We start from the raw sequence: 10019 nt of genomic DNA on the forward strand, positions 1-10019 counted from the left end.
TCGCGTGCATGGACTACAAATCAACATAGAAGACTCAAATCCTAAGGGGAAAATACCCCACACAAGGTTAGGCCAGATACTTACCTCGAACCAAGCTCAAACACTCCGTAAGAATGTCCTTTCCTCAATTATCCGATTTCGAATGGCCCAAATCTAACCAAACATAATTGCATAACATGAATACAACAATAATAAACTTATCTAATCAATGAAATCAATATTTAATAAAAATTCTGAAATTCGCCCTAAAAAGTCGACCCGGGCCCACGTCTCGGAATCGGGTAAAAGTCACAAAATACGAACACCCATTCACTCGCGAGTTCACTCGTACCAAAATTATCCAAATCCGATGTCTAAATCCCAATCAAAACTCAAAACTCTTAGTTGAAGAACTTCTTCCCATTTTTCCTAAATTTTCAATCCAAACCCGAAACTAAATGGAGAAAACAACTATAGATTAATGGAAAACAACCAAAAACGAGTTAGGAATCATTACCCCAAAGTTCCCTCTGAAAAACACTCGAAAAATCGCCAAATTCTGAGCTCTCAAGTCCAAAAGCGAAGAATGAAACCAAACCCTCGGATTTCTCTTTTCTGCCCAGGCGTGACCGCACATGCGCATAAATAACCGCATCTGCGCGATCGCAGGTGCACAAGTCCAACCGCACCTTCGCTTCCTCTCACTTCTGCGCGCCAAAAATCTGCTTCTGCGGAGCTGCTGATGCGCACAATTTCTCCGCATCTACGGAGTCTGTCGAGTCCAGCACTTCTCGCACATGCGCCTCAATCTTCGCATTTGCGGGCATCGCAGATGCAGAATTTTTCCTCGCACCTGCGACCCCTGGTGCTCCTCTATTTTTTCGCTTCTGCGCTTGCCTCTCTGCACGTGCGCTCTCGCACCTGCGGTCTCTTCTTCGCAGGTGCGAAAATACCAGAAGCCTGAAGACTTAGCAGTAACACAAATCAAACTTTTAATCCGTTAAGCACCCGAAACTCACCCAAGGCACCCGGGACCTCAACCAAACATACCAACCAATCCTAATACACCATACGAACTTAGTCGAGCCTTAAAGTCACATCAAACAAAGTTGAAACCACGAATCGCACCATGAATCGAACTTATAAATTTTAAATCTTTCAACTTCTAAAACTCGTGCCGAAACCTATCAAATTAACCCGGAATGACGTCAAATTTTGCAGGCAAGTCCCAAATAACATAACGGAGCTGTTCCAACTCTCGGAATCGTATTTCGACCCCGATATCAAAAAGTTCACTTCCGGTCCAAATCTTCAAAAATTCGACTTTCGCCATTTCAAGCCTAAATCAGCTACAGACTTCAGATTTACAGTCCGGACATGCTCCTAAGTCCAAAATCACCCAACGAAGCTAATGGAATCGACGAAACTCCATTCTGGAGTCGTCTTTATATGGTTCCGACTACAGTCAAAATCCTAAGACTTAAGCTACCATTTTAGGGACTAAGTGTCCCAAATCACTCGGAATCATCCAGTAACTGAATTCAACCACGCACGCAAGTCAATACATATAATATGAAGCTGCTCAGGGCCTTATGCCGCCGGACGGGACTTAAATTCTCAAAACGACCGGCCGGGTCGTTACATCCTTCCCCTCTTAAACAAACGTTCGTCCTCGAACGTGCTAAGAATCGCCTCGAAGTCTTCAAATCACTGAAGGTACATATCCAACACACACCCACGGGCGACTCCACGTCACCCCAATCCATAAAAGCTTGACGATACCATCCCAACTGTAATTCATCCTTTCAGCCAATACCGATAAGCCTTAGAGTCAAAATTCTTACCTTCCATTTGTCTTCAAAAGACCCGATTCTAAATCCATAACCGATAACAGTCTCAACCAGCTGTAAAAACTAATGCCTACACCCACAAGGTACAACCACACAACAAAACACCACACATAGGCCCATGATAACATTCCTGATCATAATAGCTGCCCGAAATCAAAACCAGCACCAGTAATTAGACCCATATCCGTTAGCAACCCGTTTCAAAACTCCACAACGCTGATAATGACGCAAGAAACACGAAGACCTCATAACTATACACCCAATTCAACAAATCACAACTAACACCATCGGGCACACACCCCGCAAGCCGAAACTCAAGAAGCACATAACGAAATGGACTAAGTATGTAAAGGGAAACACATACGATAAATATCAAACAAGCCCGACAGGCACAACTTTCTAACAATACCTTACTACGAATCAATTCAAAATGAAAAATCAAAGTACATGAACAAATCATAAGGATCTCATCCTGGTATCACCCTCCACCGCGGCACGCAACCTGGCTCAAACATAACAAATCACATGGAGTCGCGAGGGTCTCGCCCTCAACTCTGAATCAAAAGTCGAATACATATCATACCAATGGAAATCTTCCACTAACTCAATTCTTCCAATAAAATCTCAACACTTGCTAAATTCTCACCCCGGTAGAGTATCAAATCACAAATTATAACCAAATTTACTCAGGAATCACATCAAACCTACTATAATGGACAACATAAATTCACTTATAGTCAACTTTCAATAATTAATAGAAATAAACGATAGACACGGCTATCACTCATAGAAACTCCCAACGGGGTAAACATCTAAACATAATACTAAGTCATGAACTCACCCATAGGTGGGACAACAAGTAGGGGAACTCGCCCCGATAAGCAGGACCGAATCAAATACGAATAGTGTCCCTTTGTAACAAATCAAAAGCATAGCTGTATGACATCATCTGGAGTAATGAACTCAAGCCTACTATATGAAACACATCAACGGGCCGGGCCTTCCCCTCTTGGGCGCCCTCTACTCGCCCGAATACTCCGCTGTGACACGCCTGTCTGGAGTCTAGGACAATCTCTCACCATGTGGCTAGTATCTCCACACTCGAAGCAACTTCTCTGCTGATGTGGCTGTGGGAATTGTGCGGTATGGGTACTCTGAGACCCATGAGCACCTGAAGCACTGTGCGAAGCCTGAAGTGCAAACTGAACTGGCTGATCCACAAAACCTCTACCATGTCGTACCCTGCCTCCAAAATAAGGACCAGTAGATCTCTCCGGTCTACGAGGCCTCCTCACCTCCCTGTCCTCTTTCTCCTTATCTCGCCTGTACTCTCTCTCGTGGCCTCGACTATCTTCTCTCTCCTGGTCCCACATGCCCTCTACTTGGCGAGAGATCCCTACCACCTGCTGAAATGAAACATCTGACTCTAACTCCCGAGCTATGCTGAACCGAATATCATGTCTGAGTCCCTCAATGAATCTACGGACACGCTCTCTAACTGTGGCGACCAAAGCAGGTGCATGCCTGGCCAAATCACTGAATCTCACGTCATATTCTGACACTGACATAATTCCTTGGCACAGTTGCTCAAACTCCGTGTGCCATGTATCTCGAAAGGACTGAGGTACAAACTCTTTCAGTAACATCTCTGAAAACTAAACCCATGTAAGTGAAGCTAACTCGGCTGGGCTACCCAACTCATATGCCCGCCACCACTGGTAAGCTGCTCCCCTTAGCTGGAATGTAGTAAAAGCAACCCCGCTCATCTCCACAATACCCATAGTACGGAGAATGCGGTGACACTCCTCTAGAAAACCATGTGCACTCTTTGAAGCCAAACCACTAAATATAGAAGGGTCATATTTCTTGAACCTTGCAAGTCTAAGCTGCTCTTCCTAAGATGCTGCTGCCCTGACCACTGGCTGAATTGGGACCACAGGCTGTGTTGCCATGACACCTGGAACCTGTCCAACATGAACTCGCTGCTCTGGGGTAGGGGCGGCAGGAGTCTGGGCTCCTCCCCCGGTCTGTGAAATAGTTGGTGCTACCGGAATCAACCCCGCCTGAGCCAATGTACCAAACATGCTCAGGAACTGTACTAAGGTCTCCTGAATTCCGGGGGTAACAACAGGTGCCTCCGGTACCTGCTCCCTAACTGGAACTACTGGCAGCTCCTCATCTGTTGCTCTGGTAGGTGCTCTAGCTGCGGCACGTACTCCTCGTCGACCTCTGCCTCTGCCCCTAGCGATACCTGCTCCGGGAGCAGCATCGTCGATAACTACAGCTCGTGTCCTCACCATCTGTGAGAGAATGGAATGATAAAAGTTCAAACTCTGAGATCAATAAGCTCGCACGATAGGAATGAAAGAAGTGAAATTGTACTAATAGTTTTATAGCCCCTCGAAGATAAGTACAGACATCTCCGTACCGATCCGCAAGACTCTACTGAAATCGCTTATGACTTGTAGCACCTATGAACCTAGAGCTGTGATACCAACTTGTTACGACCCAATTTTTTCCTCCGTTGGGTATCGTGATGGCACCTAGTCTTAGGGACTAGGTAAGCCTAACAATAATTAAAACAACAACATTATTTAATTAGAATATCTTAAAATTCCCAAAACGGGTAGTACAAGTCATAAGCTCTACAGAGTGTTTGCTAGAAAACTTCTAAATACAACTGTCCAGAAATAAGTATAAACAGTGCAAAACGAAAACTGGAAGGTGACTCCGAAGCCTACGAACGCAGCAGCAGGTTTACCTTGAGTCTCCACAGCAACAGTCCACACAGCTAGCTAACGAACAAGTACCTGGATCTGCACAAAAAAATATGCAGAAGAGTAGCATGAGCAAACCACAGCGGTGCCCAGTAAGTATCAAGACTAACCTCGGTGGAGTAGTGACGAGGGACAGTCAAGACACCCACTGGTCTAATAAACTGAACAGATATAAGCACATGAGTAACAGAAGTATGATGTATATATAAAGACTATGCAATATGGCTCATAATAAAGTGATGGCATTAAAGAAAGAAACAACAAGTGTCAGCGGAATATCATGAAAATGACGCAGACAAAGTGAATGGAACTCAACCTAAATCCGGAATCACGAATACAACAAGGACAAGTAATAACTCAGTAATTACAACCGCTTTTATATCAGGTTTTAGTCAACAACTCCACAAGGTACCGAACCTTGGACAATTTACAATCTCACGGGTCTCAATACCTGAACCCTAACACTTGGCAACCTGTGTCCTCATAATACCTTATAACCACACTGACGACTCACGTGCCAATAGAGCCATTCTCACATAGAAGGCAAGTGAACAAGGGTGAGCATCTATGCTCAACAATATTAAGAACACCTCTTATCCGATAAGAGTGTTTAACTATGTGTATGCTTGTGCAAGTGTCCTAACATAGTCCATACTAGCAAATAAGCATAAGGAAGAAGAAGAACGGACAACACGTAGAGTATTTTCTCACAGCTTTCACAAGATCAAGCTCACACATGTACGTATACCACTACACAAATATCAACAACAAGAATGCCCCCTAGGCCATAAATCATCACACATCAATCCCTGACACAGCCCACCTTGTCTCGCCACATGTGCAATAGTAACATAATTGCCCGCCTTGTCTCGCCACACGTGCATAATAATATTCCCACCTTGTCTCGCCACATGCGCAACCCACACATATATATATCCCACCTTGTCACGCCGCATGTGCAAATATCAATAATAACAATAGCACGGCAGAAACCTCATGCAACACCATGACAACAACCGCACGGCAGAAACCTCGTGCATCACAATAATAACAAATGCACGGCAGAAACCTCGTGCATCACCACAACAAATACAACAACAACAATGGCAATAATACAAAGTACAACAAGTAAATCAACTCAAGAACTTTTAAATCACAGGAAACAAATATGGGACCAAATCGCAAGGAACAACCACAGTAAAGAATGATAGGCGTAAAGAGAACAACTCAACAAAGGGGAAACTAATGTGTATCAACGATCCCACAATATACATTTCAACAACAGAAAAACTAATACGAGTCAAATAATTCCAAATAAAACAAGTCGACTAAGAAATATGATATCTAAAACTTATTTTAAGGTTGAGAAATTCCTAAGAATTTTCAACAATTAAATTAAGAATAAGCAGCAGAAAGATAATCATAACCTCAATTAAGACTGAACAAATTATAATATGATACAATAATAATTTCAAATAAAGATAAGCAGTTATGAAAAGATAACATGACAATATAGGAGGTAAAATCTTCAGTTAAGTCAAATAAGAGTCAAATAGACAATAAGAGTGAATCCTGAAAGCAATTAATTCTAATTAAAGCATGTAGAGGTAAAACTAGTAAATAGGAACTTAATCTTATCAAGAAAAACTTCATACTCAGTGAATATAAGGACCTAAGAATCCTAAAAGGCCAACTTTTCACAAATAAGTCCGAGAACGCACTCGTCACCTCGCGTGCATGGACTACAAATCAACATAGAAGACTCAAATCCTTAGGGGAAAATCCCCCACACAAGGTTAGGCCAGATACTTACCTCGAACCAAGCTCAAACAGTCCGTAAGAATGTCCTTTCCTCAATTATCCGACTCCGAATGGCCCAAATCTAACCAAAAATAATTGCATAACATGAATACAACAATAATAAACTTATCTAATCAATGAAATCAATATTTAATAAAAAATCTGAAATTCGCCCTAAAAAGTCGACCCGGGCCCACGTCTCAGAATCGGGTAAAAGTCACAAAATACGAACACCCATTCACTCGCGAGTTCACTCGTACCAAAATTATCCAAATTCGATGTCTAAATCCCAATCACAACTCAAAACTCTTAGTTGAAGAACTTCTTTCCATTTTTCCTAAATTTTCAATCCAAACCCGAAACTAAATGGAGAAAACAACTATGGATTAAAGGAAAACAACCAAAAACGAGTTAGGAATCATTACCCCAAAGTTCCCTCTGAAAAACCCTCGAAAAATCGCCAAATTCCAAGCACTCAAGTCCAAAAACGAAGAATGAAACCAAACCCTCGGATTTCTCTTTTCTACCCAGGCGTGACCGCACCTGCGCATAAATAGCCGCATTTGCGCAACCGCAGGTGCGCATTTCCAACCGCACTTGCGCTTCCTCTCGCTTTTGGGCGCCAAAATTCCGCTTCTGTGGAGCCGCTGATGCGCACAATTTCTCCGCACCTGCGGAGTCTATCGAGTCCAGCACTTCTCGCACATGCGCCTCAATCTTCGCATATGCGGGCATCGCAGATGCGGAATTTTTCCTCGCACTTGCGACCCCCGGCGCTCCTCCATTTTTCCGCTTCTGCGCTTGCCTCTCCGCACGTGCGCTCTCGCACCTGCGGTCTCTTCTTCGCAGGTGCGAAAATACTAGAAGCCTGAAAACTTAACAGTAACACAAATCAAACACTTAATCCGTTAAGCACGCGAAACTCACCCGAGGCCCCCAGGACCTCAACCAAACATACCAACTATTCCTAATACACCATACGAACTTAGTCGAGCCTTAAAGTCACATCAAACAACGTCGAAACCACAAATCGCACCATAAATCGAACTTATAAATTTTAAATCTTTCAACTTTTAAAACTCGTGCCGAAACCTATCAAATCAACCCGGAATGACGTTAAATTTTGCAGGCAAGTCCAAAATAACATAACGGAGCTGTTCCAACTCTCAGAATCGTATTCCGACCCCGATATCAAAAAGTTCACTTCCGGTCCAAATCTCCAAAAATTCGACTTTCGCCATTTCAAGCCTAAATCAGCTACAGACCTCAGATTTACAGTCCGAACACGCTCCTAAGTCCAAAATCACCCAACGGAGCTAATGAAATCGACGGAACTCCATTCTGGAGTCGTCTTCATATGGTTCCGACTACAGTCAAAATCCTAAGACTTAAACTTCCGTTTTAGGGACTAAGTATTCCAAATCACTCTGAATCATCTGTTAACTTAATTCAACCACGCACACAAGTCAATACACATAATATGAAGCTGCTCAGGGCCTTATGCCGCCGGACGGGACTTAAATTCTCAAAACGACCGGCCGGGTCGTTACAGATCGCCCTGTAACAACAGTATCTCCAGGCTAGCAGGTCCGGGATGCAAAGGCGGAACCTCCATGTTGTCTACTATAAATTAAACAAGATTAATTACATTATTTTACTTTAATATGTTAGTTTTATTATTTTACATGTTAGTTTTATTATTTTTTATGCTTGTTTGTAAATTAAATAATTAATTTCCATAATTATACAAGATTTAATTATTAAATATTTACATATGGGTTCCGGGCTCGATATTTGAGGCCCAGTAGCTCCAATATATCCTGAATTCTTGTGTTCATGATGAAAAAATTTTCTCGATTTATCACTCAACATGTCTATTATTTTAAATGTTAGTTTATTATTTATATGTTAGTTTAATATTGTATATGTTAGTTTTATTAATTTAAAAGTTAGTTTTATTATTATATATTTTTGTTTATGACTCACTTATTTTTTACTATAATAAAATTAAATAATTTATTTTCATAATTATACAAGATTTAATTATTAAATATTCACATATAGGTTCCGGGCTTGATATTTGAGGCCCAGAAGCACCAAGATATCCTGAATTCTTGTGTTCATGATGAGAAACTTTTCTCGATTTATCACTCAATATGTCTGTTATTTTAAATGTTAGTTTATTATTAATATGTTAGTTTAATATTGTATATGTTAGTTTTATTAATTTATATGTTAGTTTTATTATTATATATTTTTGTTTATGACTCACTTATTTTTTACTATAATAAAATTAAATAATTGATTTTCATAATTATACAAGATTTAATTATTAAATATTCACATATGGGTTTCGGACTCGATATTTGAGGCTCTGCAGCACCAAGATATCCTGAATTCTTGTGTTCATGATGAGAAAATTTTCTCGATTTATCACTCAACATGTCTGTTATTTTAATTATTAGTTTATTATTTATATGTTAGTTTAATATTGTATATGTTAGTTTTATTAATTTATATGTTAGTTTTATTATTATATATTTTTGTTTATGACTCACTTATTTTTTACTATAATAAAATTAAATAATTAATTTTCATAATTATACAAGATTTAATTATTAAATATTTACATATGGTTTCCAAGCTCGATATTTGAGGCCTAGTAGCACCAAGGTATCCGGAAAATATATTTTTTTCTCATGTTATTTTCTTACGATTGTTGGCTAGAATTAGACAGAGTTTGTATTTGAACTATCAATTATTTTGACATATTTTTGGGTATAATAGATACTTAAATGATTAATTTCAATAACTACAAGGATACTACGCTAAAGGGCACTATATTTTACTACGCTAAAAGGGCACTACATTATAAATATAAGTACTACAGTAGGCCACAAGATACCACTAGAGGGAACTAAAGTAACAATTTATCTATTTTACTAGTCTTTAAGCGAATAAATAATCTAAACCAGATAAAAACAACAAATAGATTTAATCACAAAGCATTCACGAAAATACATATACCATAGTAAAAAGTAACTTATTAATATTTTTTATAACAACTAATAATAATTTCTCTATTTTTACTAATTTTTTTAGTACACTAATATCATAGTCCGGATAAAAATAACAAAATAGTTAAATCACAAAACAACATAGAACACATTAAAAATAACTAATATGCATTTTTTATACGAGTTTCAACAAAAACTAAGTTGGAATACCTCGATTTAAGGTTTTTGGAAAGTTGAAGATTTGGCGATTTAGAGCCGAAAAGAGCAACCCACAACGAGAAAACGCCTTAGCTAGGATGTGGGACCGAGAATCTTTACTTTTTGTGTGATGAGTGGGGTCCACTCGAGGTTTTTTGGTCGCTAATGGAGGGCCTACCTATTTTTTTAATTTTTAATTGGGTGGGGAGGGGAGTTCAGTTTGGTGGGTGAAGGGAAGGGGACGGGTGTAATATGTAGGTATAGAACCGTTTATTAGCGCCTGAATAAACGGCGCTATACTTACCCGTCTTTTCATATTCAAGTATAACGCCCTTTTAAAGGGCGCTATACCTTAACGGGCAAACGGCTGTTAAACTATTTTTGTGTCTTGAATCAAA

This window comes from Nicotiana tomentosiformis, chromosome 8 (assembly GCF_000390325.3).
Source record: "Nicotiana tomentosiformis chromosome 8, ASM39032v3, whole genome shotgun sequence".
In the NCBI taxonomy this organism is placed as follows: Eukaryota; Viridiplantae; Streptophyta; class Magnoliopsida; order Solanales; family Solanaceae; genus Nicotiana; species Nicotiana tomentosiformis.